A 17,582-nucleotide genomic window follows, 5' to 3' on the forward strand; every position below is an offset into this window, starting at 1 on the left:
TACTTTTGGGACATACTGACCTCTGGTCTGTGACGTACCTCCTCTGGGATTTCTAACGATTTGTTGTAAAAATACTTTAGTCTTCAAATCTCCTTTCCTCTTCTCTATTTTCTCTTTTTCATTATTCACATGGTTCTCATAATACTGAGCCATGTGCAAAACTTCAGATTGGGATTTCGCCTGCCAAGCGCTATCAGAGGACATAATCTGTGACTGGATGTCAGGCAACAACCCACATACAAATTTGTCCACAAACAACCTTTTCCCAGACTCTGTGCCCAAGTCCTGTCCACTGAAATCAGAGAATACCTGTTCGAATCTATTAAAGAACTCGGTTCACCTTCAGTTTTTCCTTGAACACAGGCCGTAAGCTTGTCCCAAATAATTATTTTCTCAGGAATTATGGTTTTAATTTTGCGACAATTCTATATAGCAAAGTAAGTATTACCTGAGTTGGTTTCTCACCAGCTGGTTTTTCCCCATCAAACCTAGTCATGTTAGCCCACGTATCTCCTAATCCTGGCACATCGTCTATTGTTCGAACCTCCTTCCATAAATCTACGGGCAGGAGTACAGGGAATAGCAAGTCAATGTCACTTAAGGTGAACACAGAGGACTGCAAAACGGACTCTATCTCTTTGTAGAATCCTGTTGGGTTTTTCCTAATATCGGGAATTGATTGTCTAATGGTGTTCACTTCCTGTCGTGAAAACGGGACGTGAACAAATTGCGATACATAGTGTGCAGGGATGTCCACAGCAGGTGCACCAGTCCCAGCGTTATCTCGGGAATCTCAACCTTAGGGACAAATGTCGGAGGAACCTCTCTCATAGGCAACTGAGATGTAGGTAACTCTGACCGCTTACTAAGCAACAGAGCCAGGTCGAGCGCTAAGGCAGCTGAAGAAGTGTCGGGCGAAAAAGCCCTTTTACAAATACCCCATAACTCTATAGGACAACTAACCTTCTTCCTTACACATTCTTTCTGCAGGTACTGTACCATTACCTGAATCACCTTCTTCCGCATTTCTACTGTATACTGACAATACGTGTCATATACTTCATCTGGCGGTATCGATGAATCCGAGATCCGTCGAATCGCATCTTTGGTACAAATTCGTACTTCCTCAGGTGCCGAACTACGACACGGAAGGAACCGTTTCTGCACATACATACTGTCGTCTTCATCATCCTCATCTCGTGATTTCTCAAAGTCCCTCCTATACTCAAACAATCTCTCAACATGACCATGTACTTTCTCCTCTGTGTCCCTCGAAAGTGCTAAAGTATTTAGATCCCTCACCCCTTGTGGGAGATTCGAATTTTGTAATCTACCCCACATCACACATAAATGAGTCCCCAAACCTTCGATAAAAACATTTTTCTCGGGAAAATTGTCCATATTTGATAATGTGGAAAAACGTTAACTTGATCACCTTTCTCCATACAGTGCTTAGCCCATGCAAATAATTCCCGTTTCTTGTCTGCAGAAACAGTATTACGAGTGACAATCTTTGACCCCGCACCTTGATCAACTTCTGTCAATACAGAACCACTCGGAAGCGGAGGTGTGGGCAAATTCAATGAGGGTGCAACTATCGGCGCAAGAGGAAGGGGTGGCGGAATAGGTGGAGGAACAACAACCAGAGGAATAGGAACGATAGGTTGCACAGGGGGAACAGGAATAACAGCAGGAATGGGCAGAGCACCTGGGAGAGGTTCATACGGAGGAGGCACAGAGGCACCAGGCCTGCGTTCGTTTAATAATTTTTCAATAAATTCTTCAGAAACATGGAAATCTTTAGAGGGATACATTTTCTGGATACCTAGTGAGAAAGCCCGATCCATATTTCTAACTGACTCCGAATGTTTTTCTTTATCATATAACAACGCCTTTTTGGCATTAGTTCTATGACGGCGTGCATGTTTATCCCTACTTTCTAAGCTGCTGCAACGCTTCTTTTTTCCAATTCTGCAAAACATCAAATGCTGCAGGTCTGGCCTTTTTCTTTTAGCAAGACCGATTCTAGGTATTCAATACGGGGGATCTCGAAACTACCATTGATTGGCCACTGAAATTCGGAGGCATGTCTAGTTTGTCTGTGCCAAATATCATTAAATACTATACTTCCAATGCCATACTTACAGTACATAGTACATGCCGGCGACCCCTCCTGTGGTGCCGGGCGGCTAAATTCCAAAGATTGTCTATCGCTGCGGAACAGAGCCCTAAAGCAGCTAGACAATTTCCCAGGCATTTCACAAAAAATTGGTATTACCTGGTCAATAATTGTGTCTGTAGATACAATACGCCAAATTCAAATTGTCAGGGTTAAATTAAGAGCCGGGTCACGACTGCACCTGACCAAACCTAAGGAGGACCATACGGTTTACCAAAGAACTTACCTTGTGTTTGGTGGTTTCGACAAATCTGCCCGCCTCAAAAATGGACCCTCGTCAAGATGCCGTGTCAGACCACACGACCATCGTCCAAGGATCGGATTGTGCAGCGCTGCCGAGGTATCGCGTCTCGTTCGGTCGGGCCCGCAGTATCACACCGTCCGATCCCGGTTCGATAGTCTGCGTCAACCTTCAATGATCCAGCATCAATCTTGAGGGTCCCTGTTCGGGCGCCAACTGTGAAAACAGAAAGATAATATGAGGCCGGGAAGCCCAAAAAGAAACACACCAACACAGGTTACAAAGAACATACAAGTGCTTTATTTAAAAGCTACAACAGTTACCAAAGTGAATTGACAAACGGATAGCTATTCGGCTCTCAGAGTAACGTAACGAACTTCAACGAAGGTTCGATGCATTAGTGAGAGAGACCGTACATTGGAATACTTGGGCTTTTTATACTCTTTATCCAGCCCTTGGCCAACCCCCCTCGCGGGTTAACCATTCTAGAAGTCAGGCCTATGGGTTCCTTGCCAGGTCAATCCTATAATATATGCATTTTGATTAGTTTCGCTGATATAGTTGTACATTTACACATAGGTCAACAGTAGGACAAGGTCTCAGTTCGCGACCCCGACAAGTGGCCTGCAGGCATATTAATTATTCGTGTGTACGGAGGTCACAACGGCCAGAATCTTACTCAGAACGTCATACTGCCTCCATTTTGATGTTCAGGGTGACTTCCATGTTACAAGAGAACCTTAAATGGTGGCTTAATCCAAGATGGCGACTTACATTACTTTCTCTAAGGTCAAGACCTTGCCGTGGAGTTTGTTCGCATATGATGTTTAGACAACTTGGCGTAGGCCAATACACATACAATTGTTGCGATAGGAGGCATAACATTGTTTCAATTCCGACAATTCATTGAATTCTTTGTTTCTCTTGTTTCTTTCTTGAAACATTTTAACCATTTCCTGTTCCGCATTTTGGAGATCACTTTCTTTTTCATAATGTTCTTTTTGTAAAATCTGCATTTCCGAAACAACCTCATCTTTGTCTTTTCTAATATGGCCTACCAACGTTTTTAAATGTACCAATTCTTGTTCACTGTCCTCAAACTGTTTCTTGCTTTTGGACAATTGAATATCAAGATCTCTACATTTTGACTGCATGTCTTTTTGGTATCCTTCTAATTCTGCTCTTAACATTTCCTCCTTTTTGCTTGTCCCATCTAGGTTGGCTTTCAACCTGCTAATCAGCTTAGTATCATTTTCTTGCATTCGCACGGACCTATTCAAAATAAATCATGTCTTGGCGCATAGCCATATCAGACAATCTTTCTCTGCATGTTTATCTGCTGCATTTAATAATCTCAGAAGGCAGATCTGAATTATGCTGCCTTCTGCAAAGTTGCTGTCTGGTGGTTCTTTCTGCACTTCACCATAAATGCGGTCATGCTATTCTGTGGCATTATTTTATGACCATGTCCCATGTGCATATAACTTTGCCTCCAGATATTGCACTAGTTCTGAGAATGTTGCTTCTATTTGAGACATTCTGAAATTCGTTTTTAGTGACACACTTCTATTATGAAATGGGTTCCCTCTAATGCACGGATGGTAGTGTGAGACACACTTGTCACGCCCAGTAGGTGCTCTATGATCACTTTCCTGGCCTGCAACACACCATAAATATGTTGGATATTTTGTGTAGATTTGGGGTCTGGCGGTATTTTCTTACGGTCAAAGAAGAGTGGTAATTTGGTGATGACTTATCCTTGCATTTAGATTGGGTGTGGCCTTACCTCCTTTCAGTGGCCATGTCTTATTACACTATATGGGATAATTTAGTAGTATACACTATTGGTGGTAATTTCTGGTGGTAAATTACTTAGTGGTAAATCACTTAGTGGTGAGCATAACTTTCCTGTTCTAATTATGGCCCCAACATACACAAAACCTTCCTTATTCTTATAATGTTCTTGTGATCTATAGAGAGCCTTGGACCTACATTCAGAAACACCACAATTTCACATAGAGCATTATCAATAACCTGTGGCGTTTTCTCTGATTTATCTACATCAGTGAACTATGCTTCCATAGGCCTCATTACTGATTCGTTACTGGTTCATGGACTCCCAGTAATCTATATTTTGTATTAGATTCCACCCAAACACCATGCATTGGGTGAACACACACGCAACCATTTATCACTGCTAAGTTTATCTATTCCTCCATCTGCATGAACAAATTAACAGCTGTTACCAAAGAACATGAATCTTACACACACCCGTTTAGGCAGACCCAAAACAATTAAAACTCAGAGGCATATATATATATATATATATATATATATATATATATATATATATATATATATATATATCTTATATTCCAAAGAATTACAATGTCATGATGCAGTTCTTACTATCTACATTTCAGAGCTCCCTGTAACAAAATGAGAAGAGAAACAAAACCACATATACAGTGCAAATAAAACTTTTCAAAAACAGGCATTACATTTTATGAATCAACACATGGCACATGAAAATGCAGGATATTTCTTTTGGCTACTCTGCCTGCCTGATATTTTTAGAAGGTCATTCGTACTACAGCATACAGTAACCTCAATTCACTTTGGATATTTACCAATTATCTGTAGTTCTCTCCCACACATGACCTCACTTTGCTCGCCTCCGAAGAATGGACTCAGGGTTGCCTTTGTAATCTTGAAGGTTTGAAGTGCACAGCGAGAACATGGAATTCTCAAGCCGGTTCTAAGTGAGAATGGGCACGTCTGTCTCACAGCCCAGTCTCAGATCCTCCATCTTGGCAACTCAGCAAAAGCGATCTGAAGTTTTTCTGTCAGACTTTCGCCAGCAGAACTCTGCACCCTCCCACTCTGCTTACGTGGGGCCACTGCAGATACTTTGCACCAATCAAATTAAAAAGACTGCATCACCCTTCCTTCCACACAATAGCCCATTTTTACAGTAAGAAACTGTAACTAAAATCATTTCCTGGCAGGCAGATTCTTCTTGCTGCAAACACTGAACAGAAAGAGAAAAAAAATATCCTAATGCCGTTTGAAAATGAATTTCAGAACATGTACCTCCACCTCATTTTTCACATAGAGATTACATTATAATGTTAATGAGTTAGCACTAGTGATTGGTACTTGTTAATTAAGTCAGTCAGTTAGATAAATAATATAGTCTGCCATGTATGAGGCATTTCAATGAAGAGAAAAGAAAGAGAAAAAAATAATAATGCACCTTTACTCTCAACTCTCTGTAGCTTTATATTGGGCTTTCTGGCTGCATTATGAGTTCCATACTTTGCATGCCTCCAGCCATATATTCACCTGTTATATTGGCAACATAAAAAGACTATATGTGTGTGCCACATTATTGCTGGCAATAGAATGCTATCACATTCAGTGAAGCGCTATACTTCAAAGCGCTACACTTCAAAGCACTATAAATTATAGTACAAGTGTTCATGAGGAGATAGGTGCATGGCTACATAGGACTTGTATGATAGCTAATGCGCATACGGCTGTGGTCAAGGTAAGGCCATGTGCCCAGCGGATACGAATAAGAGCCGATGGTGCCAGTATCTAGACCGGACTATAGAATGTGGCAGTGGGCCAGCATATACATGAAGGCTAATATGCAGATATCCAAAGGTAACATAGTATAGTCGATTAAGTCATAGTGGAACTTGTCGCCTCCAGCTTCAAAGTTAAGCATGTCCTTCTCACTAAAAATAATGTCCTGGATCATTCTGATTTTGGAGGGTTTCCTGCCCATCACAAGCTCTCACTTTGTAGCAAATTCACACACTTCAAAACAATTGCTTAGATCTTACCAGGGAAAGGCACAGGGACAGGCACTGTGAAGATGCTGTATTACTCTACGCAATTGGGTGATGGGGAAACCAGTGTCCTCATACTTCTAGATCTCTATGCAGAATTTGATAGAAGTGATAGTGGGGTTTTACTACCAATCCTTGCATTTTGCAAAGGAGCACTACATTGGTTCGGTATTCAATCTAACCCAACTTACTAAGAAAACACAGTCCCTACAGGGGGCTCCTCCAAATCAACCACTTCCTGATTCATTAGACTTCCACAAAGGATCTATTGCAGCTCCCGTAGTCTTTTTTATATCAATTTAGAATGACTTGCTGATTTGATACAGGAGTTTCCAGACATTACTGACCAGATAACTCCTGATGGTATTCACCCACCAATAGCCACCAAATCAGGACAATTGTTGTCTCTTCAAATACTAGAGCTCAAACCTCTCTTTACTTAGTCCCATAAAAGCTTGTTTTTCTTTTTTCCTTAAATGCCTTCCGGTGTAATCATGGCTGTCTGCTCTTTTTCCCTTCATTTTATCTATCATAGTGTCTCCCTCTGCTTGCTTCCTTGGTTTTATTTTGGGCCAATCCTTAAACATTGCTGTAGTACAATCAAGTCTCTATTATGTGGTTCCATGTGTTAATATCCCCGCAAAAATATCGCCATACAAAAATATTGCCATATTTTTGCGGCGATATTAAGGCATAGAACCTGCGGGTACACCCCTGCAACCCGTGTATTATTTAAAGGGAGCAGGGGACACCCCTGCCACCCCCGCTCCAAAAAACCCCAAATATTATCCCCAATAAAAATATCACCTATGGCTGTTTCTGACGACCATATATACAGCAATATTTTTGTTGGGGATAATATTACGGGATACCTATTATGTATATCTGCGTACATGGATTAAAAGTTTACATTTTCTTCTGTCCTGGCGCTGTTCATCTTGTACTTGGACCAGGCAACACTGTTCTTCACGGTCTCCCTGCTTCTTCCTCGGCACTCTTTAAATGTGTCCCTCATATTGTTGCTAGGCCTATAACTGAGTTCAGAAAGTATGATTGCCACACTCTCATTTTGGCTGATCCACACTGGTTCCCTCTGTCTTATGGGGCTCATTTCAGGAGCTGGATCCTCATTACGGGGTTGGCAGTAAACCAGTGGTAAATCCACCAGATTACCACACAAATCATGTATGGTTATAACCAATCAGCCTGCGGCATTTCCATGGGTTTACGAGTGCTGCCATGGCATAGTAAATCCACATGTTTGGAGTCCACAGAACTACATGGGGATTTTTGGCATATTTACAGCGATCATTAATTCTCTATGGTACATCTACAGACTGTTCCCAAACTTGAGGAGAACCATCTCCGGTTCCGGAAGCACCTCAAAACCTTCCTCTTCGCTTCTGCCTTCTCTCTCCCTCTCCCCTGCTAAACCTGCTTAACTCCCCACTGAATTCTGCACTTAACCTGCATCTGGGCCACTCTCAGCGACCTCGGTCCAGGGCCCAGCCACTCTCCACTTGCACTGCCCCCCTGGCTCCCCCTGCACTGTGGGACTGTCACTGTATCCCTACAGCCCCCTACCCAGCACTTGCTCTGCACTTACCTCGCACTTGCCACCAGCTGGCCCTTTTTATTTATTATTTATCATTTATTATTTTATTACGCCACTTACCTTGTACTGCACTTTTCCCCCACCTCCTCCCCCTGCACTTTCTCCTTTTCCCCTTACCTCTGCACTTGCGCGATCTGAATGACACCTGGCATAGTAGGATCGCTTGTCCGTCTTCCCCTTGTTTCCCTCCCTCCCTGCCTCGTCGCGCCTTGAAACACTTGTGTATAGGCGCGTTACAAATACCATATCATATCATATCATATCATATCATATCATATCATATCATATCATAGAGTAGATGATTTACCTACAATTCCTTTCTGGAGGTAAATTCTCCACTTCAAGGACAAACTCGGATGTGGCGGTGCTAGAAGTGCAGAAGTCATTTTGTTACCATTCAAAAAGTGGTGGTAAAGAAATGACCACCACAGTTTTACCAGAGCACCACAAACTCGTAAGGATGCATAGACTGTACTTCGTGTAGAGTTGCCAAGTTATTTTGGCATCCCAATGAAAACAATGCTGGTGTATCCTGTTACATACCTAGCTGACGTATCTTCAAATGAGCAGATTTCTATCGTTAGGAAGTCTGCTTTTCCTCTGAGAACCTGTTCTGCAGCTGCCAAGAGACTTTGGAACCCTTGCCATCTAATAACTTAAAGTTACCCAGGTATTTAATGTTTTACAAAATCCTTGAAAGCTCACTCTTTCAGACACTCTTTTTTTTTAAACACTAAAACGTTCAGCCTGCGCCGCCATTCCGTTTAAATTTATTTCAGTATTCCCAGTATTGCCACTTTTTTGCATCCTATTTTACCTGTTCATGCTATACTGTTTAAGTTAATATTTACTCCTGTAAAATGTGTCAAAACCGCTAGATCGCATAGCACACACTCAGTCGATAAATACATCAAACGCATTTAAATATTAGATTGCTAGAATGACCAAACAGTTTTTTCTAGTTTCGCAAATTATAGCTGTATTCTACCAAATGATGTTTACTTAATGGACCTGAAGTGGAAGTCGAGGACATGTCACCGTATAAACAAACCATTTGCTGCCTCTGCTTGTCCAGAGAAGTGATGAACGTTATTTTATACAGCACAACATGTTTGTTCAACAAAATGAATTTTCGCGTTGCCCTTTCTTTTGAAATACTTTAAAAGAATCAATTTAAACTTCAAAGTTCTTGCTAACATTTTGCGCTACAGAAAACATCAGACTCTACATTAACACACTGCTTGAAATTATAATGTGGGTTAATAGAAGAGTAACGCCTACGGCACTGGCATACAAATGCAACCCTGCCAAGAGTTGAAAGGAAAAATCTTACATAAATTCACATGTTGATTAATATCTAATGTTTCTTTTCTTCAGTATTTGAAAAACATAGTCAAACAAATTGCAAACCTTCTCATGTGAATAATTGTGCAATATTTTAGTTTAAATGCTGGCATAATTTAAATGCCGAAGAAAGTCCACGCATTAGAATTTCTTTTTACATGAATTTCTTTTTCATTTTAAATGCGTTATTCATAATACAGCCTTCATTTTATGGACTAGTACCTCGTGTGAATGAAGGCACTCTACCCCACCGCAAGGTCAAAGGTTGCAGCTGCATTGGTCAATTATTACCTACACTGTTGAACAGTATTCCTGCAGGAATGGGCGAGAGCAAATGCGAGAAAAACTAGGGTTCAAGTCGATATTACTCACATACAAGTGAAATGAACCAGTGTGTGTGCGGTTGTGTCTAAAATGAATTGGTGAACCTATGCATCAAAAATGGAATGAGTGACTCATGCACATGTACAGATGCCATGTCCACCCTAATTCAGAACTGTGGCAATCAGGGTTTCTCAACAGTTTAAAGCAAATTACCAGATTAACACCAAGTGTACCCTTCTACAAACGAGAATGAATAGACCAGGTAGGGATTGGTCACATTTTCTAAATGAATGAATGAATTGGATGTGACAATGCTGAATGGCTGCACGACGGGTGACTAAAGTATTGGTGATTGTCCATAATGAACACAGCGATGATGAGGCACTAGTTTTTTTCACCTCAATGGGGGTGGACAGTAGTTCCCGTTTCTAATTTCTGGGAGAATGCCAACGGTAATAGAATTATCTGCAATGCATCTAATTTAGATAGAATGGGACATTAATGGATGGGAAAATGGACCTAGAGCATTTAGATTTGTATAATATGATAGCGGATTACATCGAAAACTGGTTTGCCTGGCAAACTACATCTTTTGTCTTTGTCAAACCTTTGCATGCTTTTATGTTTGACCAGGAGAATCCCAAAACTATCTTTGATAACGAAATAAGATTGGCTTAATTCTCCCTGAGGCAGGCTACTAGCGAAATTAATGGAGAGTATGGTAATATCCCCGAGCACCAGTTAACGATTGAACAAGCCAAAAAGAGATACTCTAATTGGCTAAAAAGAAACAAACACTCTATAAAGAATGGGAACTGGCATAATATGATTCAGGTGCTTGCTAGTGGAAACATTAAAACATATGGGAGGTATTGGGGGCACATAGGGTTAAGCCCACATATTGAACATCTAATGGGATATCTGCTAATACATTGAGGAGCCAAATAACAACAACTTTTTACATAGAACAGGAATGGCTAAACAATGGCAGCCCAATTTGTTGGAAGCCTTGTGAACTGATCTCCAACAAAGAAGATATTTTGTCATCCTCATAAAAAGACCTAAGAGCTTTTGAGGGGATACAAAGAATTTATTGCTGAAAAAAAGTAGAAAAGCAATGACCCAGACTGCCGTCATAAAGAGATTTGCAAGCAAGATGGCTGGATATAAATCTGAATGGATTGTACAGTACAAACAGAGATTCTGCCCAGTCATAGTATGTGGTCTGGAGTCATTACTCCTGCCTGATTATAAATGGCTGAAACTGATTGAGGGGAAGTTGCGACTGGAATTTGGACTGAAATCACTAACAGCACAGGTACTAAGGAAGAAGGGTGTGCTGTATATTAAAGCACTTAATGAGCCTAAATACCCATTACTCCAAACAATGTGATCTGTTATGATTAAGAAGGATAGGGAGCACATATTCCATTCTTGGGTAAAGTCAGTGAGAGATCTATTCAAGCAAATTGATTGGATGCCCAATTGGTCAAATGACTTTCACCAGCTAAAAGTTAAGTTTCAGCGTAAGTTGGATAAATGGGATTGGGCCATATATTTTAAACACATGTACTCAAAAATATTTTAGTACATGTCCAGCCATTACAGTGTGAAGAGTTCACATGTTGACAAGGCTGGATCATCTTCCAATATTGATGACTCAAACTGGGCACACTACGGGTAGGTCGGACCTGCTGCCTGTGTTTGAATGTTAGTGTACTAGAGTAGGTTCTGCATGTATTAACTTTATGCAATACTTTGATATTGACATATGTGCATAACCTGAAGTGGTTTGTTCACAATGCTTCGGCTATATGTGAGGATGCATTCTGGTTGTACTGCCTCAACTCAGGTAACATGTCATTAATGTTGGCCTTATATAGGGTATTGAAGATAGTAAAAGGCAAATTGAGTGAAATCTAAAAAGGTTATGGATTTTAGTGTATTGTGAATGTAAATAGTTGTCAAATTGTGTAGTGGATTTTGCACTAGAGTTTAGTATTCTAAGATGGTATATGATTTTAGAGTATATAATTGTGGATTTAAAATTACAATGATTTTGTAATATGGTGGAATGTGAAATAGTTTGATGTAACTAAAAACACGTTGGGCCTCATTACGACCCTTGCGGAAAGGGGTTTACGCCAGCGTAAACCATGGCGTACCTTTCCGCCCGACTACGAGTTCCCGTAGCGCCATGGTGATTTTTACGCCTGCTTTTTGCAGGCGGAAAAATCCATGGCGCTACGGGACTTGTTGTTAATTACGCCACCGTAATTTACGGTGGCGTAATTAACACCTTCCCCACTCCCATTATACCCTATGGGGCAAAAATGGGAATGGGGAAGGGTAAATGGGGATTGGGGACTTACCGCCCCGCCAAGGTCGGAATGGGGCGGTAAGTCCGCCAACCCCCATGGCGGAGTTGGCAGCTTTGCGCCATGGACCATGGTGCAAATTGCACCATGGTCCTCCGCCAGGGTCGTAATGAGGGCCATTGGCCCTCATTACGACCCTGGCGGAAATCGAAAAACGATGGCGGAAATGCAATACCGCCATCGAATAGCGCTCGGTGCGATTATGACCCGTCACCGTAAAGTACGATGCCATTAGCGACACTGTAGTGAACGCCAACGCTAACTGCACCAAGTACGCGCACGCGCGCCATGCCAAACCGTAATTACCACCATGGCGCAACGGTATGCGAATTCTGACCCTAGCGGACATATACCTAACGCCATCAAGCATGGCGAAAAGTACAATTCCGCCATGGTGAGAAGTACGGCATCGCGAACCAACCGTAAAAGGCCCTACTGAGTGCCTGTACACCACTCCCTGGCCACATTGCACAACTCCTCGTAGGTGCAATGAAGTCACAATGCAACCAGTGAAATGTACAAGTCACCCATGCATGCCAACGAACAAATGAATCTAGGGGCTCCAAGTGCCTTGTGAGTGGCCATCCATATTTGCCATGGCACCATTGCCGTACTGATGCAGCACAGGCATGTGAAGGTTCAAGTCCAGCAACATGAACTGAAATAGGAGACAAACAAAAACAGGCCCCCCATCGCTTGACACCAGTGTAAGGCAACATTCAAAGCAGTATCCTGAGTGAGACTGCACCAGCCCTGTACTCCTGCCAGTAAACAAACCAACCATCAGCATAAGCATGTACCACACAAGTTGGCAGAGTGACTGAGCAGCCAGGCTCATCTCAAGAGGGGCCAATGGGAGCTGCAGGGCACAGATGGCACGAATACAGAAGCTATTCCAATGGACATGACCTCAGTCCCCCCTCCAAGAAACGCACGCAAACACAGGCACCTGTGACCAGCCATATTCTCATAATCACATCATTCCACCAATCCACCTGGCTGACCGGCATCTGTTACACAAAAGCTAATCCCCCGCCCCTGAGCATGACATCATTAAAACAGTCATAATGGCAGCCCCTATCCCTGACCTCACTGGGCTTCGTAGGCAAACGCGGCCAGTACAGTACCACGCAACTATACTCAGAAGCCGGAACCCAATGCAGATCTTCTCACAATACATCGCTCCACAAATAGGAATATGCTACATTACTTGCAAAGAATAACGCTACACGGTCAATATCATAATCAAAATTTAATGCACAACAAAATCACCAAGCCCATACAGCTATTAGTTCATGAACTCCAAAATATATTTCATTATTGTGGGCTGCATCCGCAATAAATGACCAGCTTCTTCTTGTGTGACGCCCTGTTCCTTCATGGTACACAGGGGCTACATTCACGTTCAAAAAGGCAACATGGAAGCGCCTAGAACCGCAGGGCCGTCCCATTAGGTAGGCACTAGTCCAGCTGAAAGGTCGATATGTTGCTCCTAGCCACTAGTACTGCGTAAGGGCATGTGGCCCATTGGCGATCGTCCCATAAGATCGTAATGGAACTCCACTGATTAACACGAAGCAGCAGGTGTCGGGAGTAAAAGCCATCTGCAGGAGTGGCATACAGATGGCAGCGGCAAAAGGGGAGGAGATACCTGTCACCCAAATGAAATGAAAAAGAATAGTATGGGCATCAGAACTTCATTTGAATTACTCACTTCAATGATCACACTAAATCCACAGCCATATGCATGCTAGCCCACTCAAAAGGATTATTCCCACCCAAAATTCACTCATCATAACTGTACAAATCGAGGTGAAAACACTATTACAAACGAGTGTTTGTGTGCAGGCGTCTGTTAAAACAGAATCCATTAGATGGGATTAGTAACGTGCATAGACACAAGTGTTGGAAGGCGCGTCGAGACAGGGAGGGTTCAACAAGGGCAGATAGACGATGGTCCCACTATGGCAGCCCTGCATCACATAGCGCAGGGGAAGTGGATAGATTCCAAAAAGCCCTGTACATGGCAAACTCTCCATTAAATCATCTGTCCATGCATCCATACATCATTCCCTCATCCCGGTATGAAAACGCCTGATTATTTACTCACATAACATGTGAAATTTCCATTGAGTCTGTGCGTAATGCAGTCTGCAAAATCCACTGTGCTCCAGCCCGGAATTCCAGTGTTGTGAAGTTACATGTATTTGGGAACGTCCTGCCTTATCGTCCACTACGCTATTGCGCATCCCATACTATTCATATCAATCATTGCATTCTCGCCATGGCCCCTGTCCCAAGGACATTAAACAATAGAACTTAATATCTGCAGTCAGACCTGTGGGCGTCTCCTCGCCGCTAGCTGAAAACCGAAAGCGCTGTCCTTCGAATTCCTCATTTGCAACATCACGTCGAAAAGGCATCTGTGACCGCTTGAAATCACAAATCCATCCATGTAGTGCGGCAGTGTGTGAAAATGGCAACTGGCTTCACTCACAAATGGGACGCCCCGCCCGTCGGTGAACCTCGGTACAGTGCTGCATGAGGGTCCAGCGTTAATCGAGTACTACATTCCACTGACCCTTCACAAGTTTGTTTGCGACTGCAAAGATAGTATGTGAAACAATGGGACCATAGCAGAATGAACATATGAACCAATATTTCACTGCCATCGGGATTAAATACATGATTGTAATAGCAAGATGCCATGCGTCGAATTGCAGCGTTGTGTGCGGGACGTTCTCGCACAAAGGGGATTGCAGCTTGCACAGGTGGAATGAATCACCACAGGTGGAGGCTATACAGCCTGAAAACACATAAATTGCACACCCAACCCCCTCCCACAACCACACCCACTCCAAAATGCTACCGGCAGGACTAGCGATGTTGGCCCTGGGGGACCTGATAGCACTGCAAGTACTCCAACTTCAAGAAGAAGACGAACACCAACTACTACAACAACCGGCCGCACAGAGGAGACGCAGGAGGAGGAGGAGGGCAAGGCAGGGCCAGCAAGGCCCACCAGCACAGCCACTACCACCACGCAGGCAGCCCGCAATCCCACGCCTCCGAGCACATCCGTTCAACCTCACTGATGAGCAGATCCACACCCTCTACCGTTTGGACCGGGACACCATAACCGCCATTGTGGACATGACACACGCTGACCTTGTCAGCATGATAGATAGCCCAACCGCCATCCCACCCCTACTGAAGGTGGTGTCTGTACTACACTTCCTGGCCACAGGCACCTACCAGCACACAGTCGGACAGTTGCATGGCATTTCACAGCCACTGTTCTCACGGACACTATTGCAAGTGCTCGATGCCCTCCTGAAGCACGCAGACGACTACATCTCTCTACCACGCTCGGTGCAGGAAATTACGAACACAAAAGTGGGATTCCATGCACTTGGCGGCATACCGGGTTGCATTGGTGCCATCGACTGCACCCATGTGGAATTGGTCGTCCCACATGCCATGGAGGCCCAGTACCGCAACCGAAAACAATTTCATTCTCTTAATGTACAAATGGTGTGTGACTCCAACAGGATCATTACACATTGTTGTGCCCGATTTCCTGGATCAACCGATGATTCTATGGTCTTGAGGAACTCTACAATACCACGCTACATGGAGCGACACGCAGGGAACAGATCCTGGCTACTCGGTGAGACTCATTTCATGCATGATGATGTGGGGTATGTGATGCGGCAATGACCTGGCAGGAAGGGGGGGGTGCGTACGTAGCAATGTCATTCCACAAACATCCTTTATTGTCCACATACAGGTGATGCCGGGTATCCACTGAAGAGATGGCTCATTACACCACTCCGGAACCCACAGAACCAGCATGAGGAGGACTACAACCATGCCCACTCACGTACCCGTGTAGTCATAGAACAGGCATTCGGCCTACTGAAGACTCGTTTCCGCTGCCTCAGCAGGTCTGGCGGGGCACTCCTGTACCGCCATGAGAAGGTTGCAAAGATGGTCATGGCATGTGTCATGCTACACAACATGTGCGTACGTAGAAATGTGCCCATGCCCCCTGACGCAGAACTGCAAGCACCTGAAGATGGCCATGATGAGGGTGGGGATGTGGCAGCACCTCAAGGAGTCCGCGAGGCACAGGAGGGCCGTGAAATTCGTCAGATTCTCATAGATTCATGCTTCTAGCACTCACGCCTGGTGGCTGATACATGGACACGGGACTTGTGGCACTGTGTGTGTCTGGAACATGCACAATATGGACTGTACGCCTATAAAGGCCTCGTACACAAAGATCAATGTCCACACATCTCATTTGATGATTGTGCAATGTTTATAGCATATGTGAAATTATGTTACACACCCCATCGACCCGCCACCCAAGTGAGCCCAACACACCCCCTCCACCCTCCTACCTCCCCCCCGAACACCAGTGTCCAAAGATGCTCATTGTCAGTGGGCAGACGCTATTGCAAGCCCCCTCTCCGGGTATCAGGGGCACCCCTGCCTGTGGAGCGCAGGTTCCTCCCAGATCTACGTTGGGGGCTGCCCTGGGCGGAACTTGCAATGGATGATGTCTCTGCCTGCTCACGTCCATGCATGTCCCTAAGGGTTTGTGAGAGCTCAGTGAGCACACGGCGCACAGCGGCAAGTTCAGCACATACGTCTTTGGACGTCGCATGCAGTTCCCCCCTCAGGCTCTCGGTGCTTCTCTCCATTTGTACTCTCAGGCTCTCGGTGCTTCTCTCCATTTGTGCCCTTAGTGTCTCTGTACTTCTCTCCATTTCTGCCCTAAGTGTCTCAGTTGATGTTTCTATGGCTGCCTTAGTACCCCCACATTCATCAGCATGGTCCTTGAGGAGCGTGGCCAGTTGCTGCTGTTGCACGATCACCTGGTCGAGGGACTGTTGCCTCTGCTGTGCCATGGCCATTTGCGGTGGTGTCACAGAGGGGCTGATCACCTCATGTTGCCTTGCCACAGGGCTTGTGGGGGATGGCCAGTCGTCGTCTTGTGGGTGCCCCTGCGTGGTATCCTCATGGTGTACGGGATGAAACAAACAGGGGGATTGAGACAGGTCATGGATGGATCCTACATCGACATCCCCGTTTTCTGTGTCGGAGCATGCTGCCATTAATGCAGTGTCACCTATGGTGCTGCTGCCACCAGAAGCAGTGCCTTCTGTGGCATCCATTGGGGGGACCTGTGGTGGTGCTGTTGTGGGCATGCTGGCTGCTGGGGTGCCTGTTGGAGTCCCCTCCTGTGTGCTGCCACTTGATTTGTGCTGCTGCCGTGTCTTGATCCGTGCAGCTGAGGTGGAGGGTCTTTGGCCGTTGGTCTTGGCCCTCCTTGCAGGTGTGCTGGTAGGGGTGTCCTGGAGCTCGTCCTTTGAATCGGACCCTGTGGTGGAGTAAAGGAGGGCGAGCGTTATTAATGGGTCTGTGGAAATTGGAATGGCAATGTATCACATGCATTGGGGTGGTACCTGAGGGTGATTTGGGTCAGGGCCTTGGAGGTGGTTTCATTTTTGTGTGGAATGAGGATGCAGTTGTTTTGCAGCCTGCAGTTAGGGTGTGCCTGCTGCACGTGTAGAGGGTGTTTTTAGGATTTTTAATTATTTATGTATTTAAAGTGACTTTTAAAGTGCGCTATCAG

This window comes from Ambystoma mexicanum, chromosome 1q, assembly GCF_040938575.1.
Source record: "Ambystoma mexicanum isolate Mex_15411 chromosome 1q, UKY_AmexF1_1, whole genome shotgun sequence".
In the NCBI taxonomy this organism is placed as follows: domain Eukaryota; kingdom Metazoa; phylum Chordata; class Amphibia; order Caudata; family Ambystomatidae; genus Ambystoma; species Ambystoma mexicanum.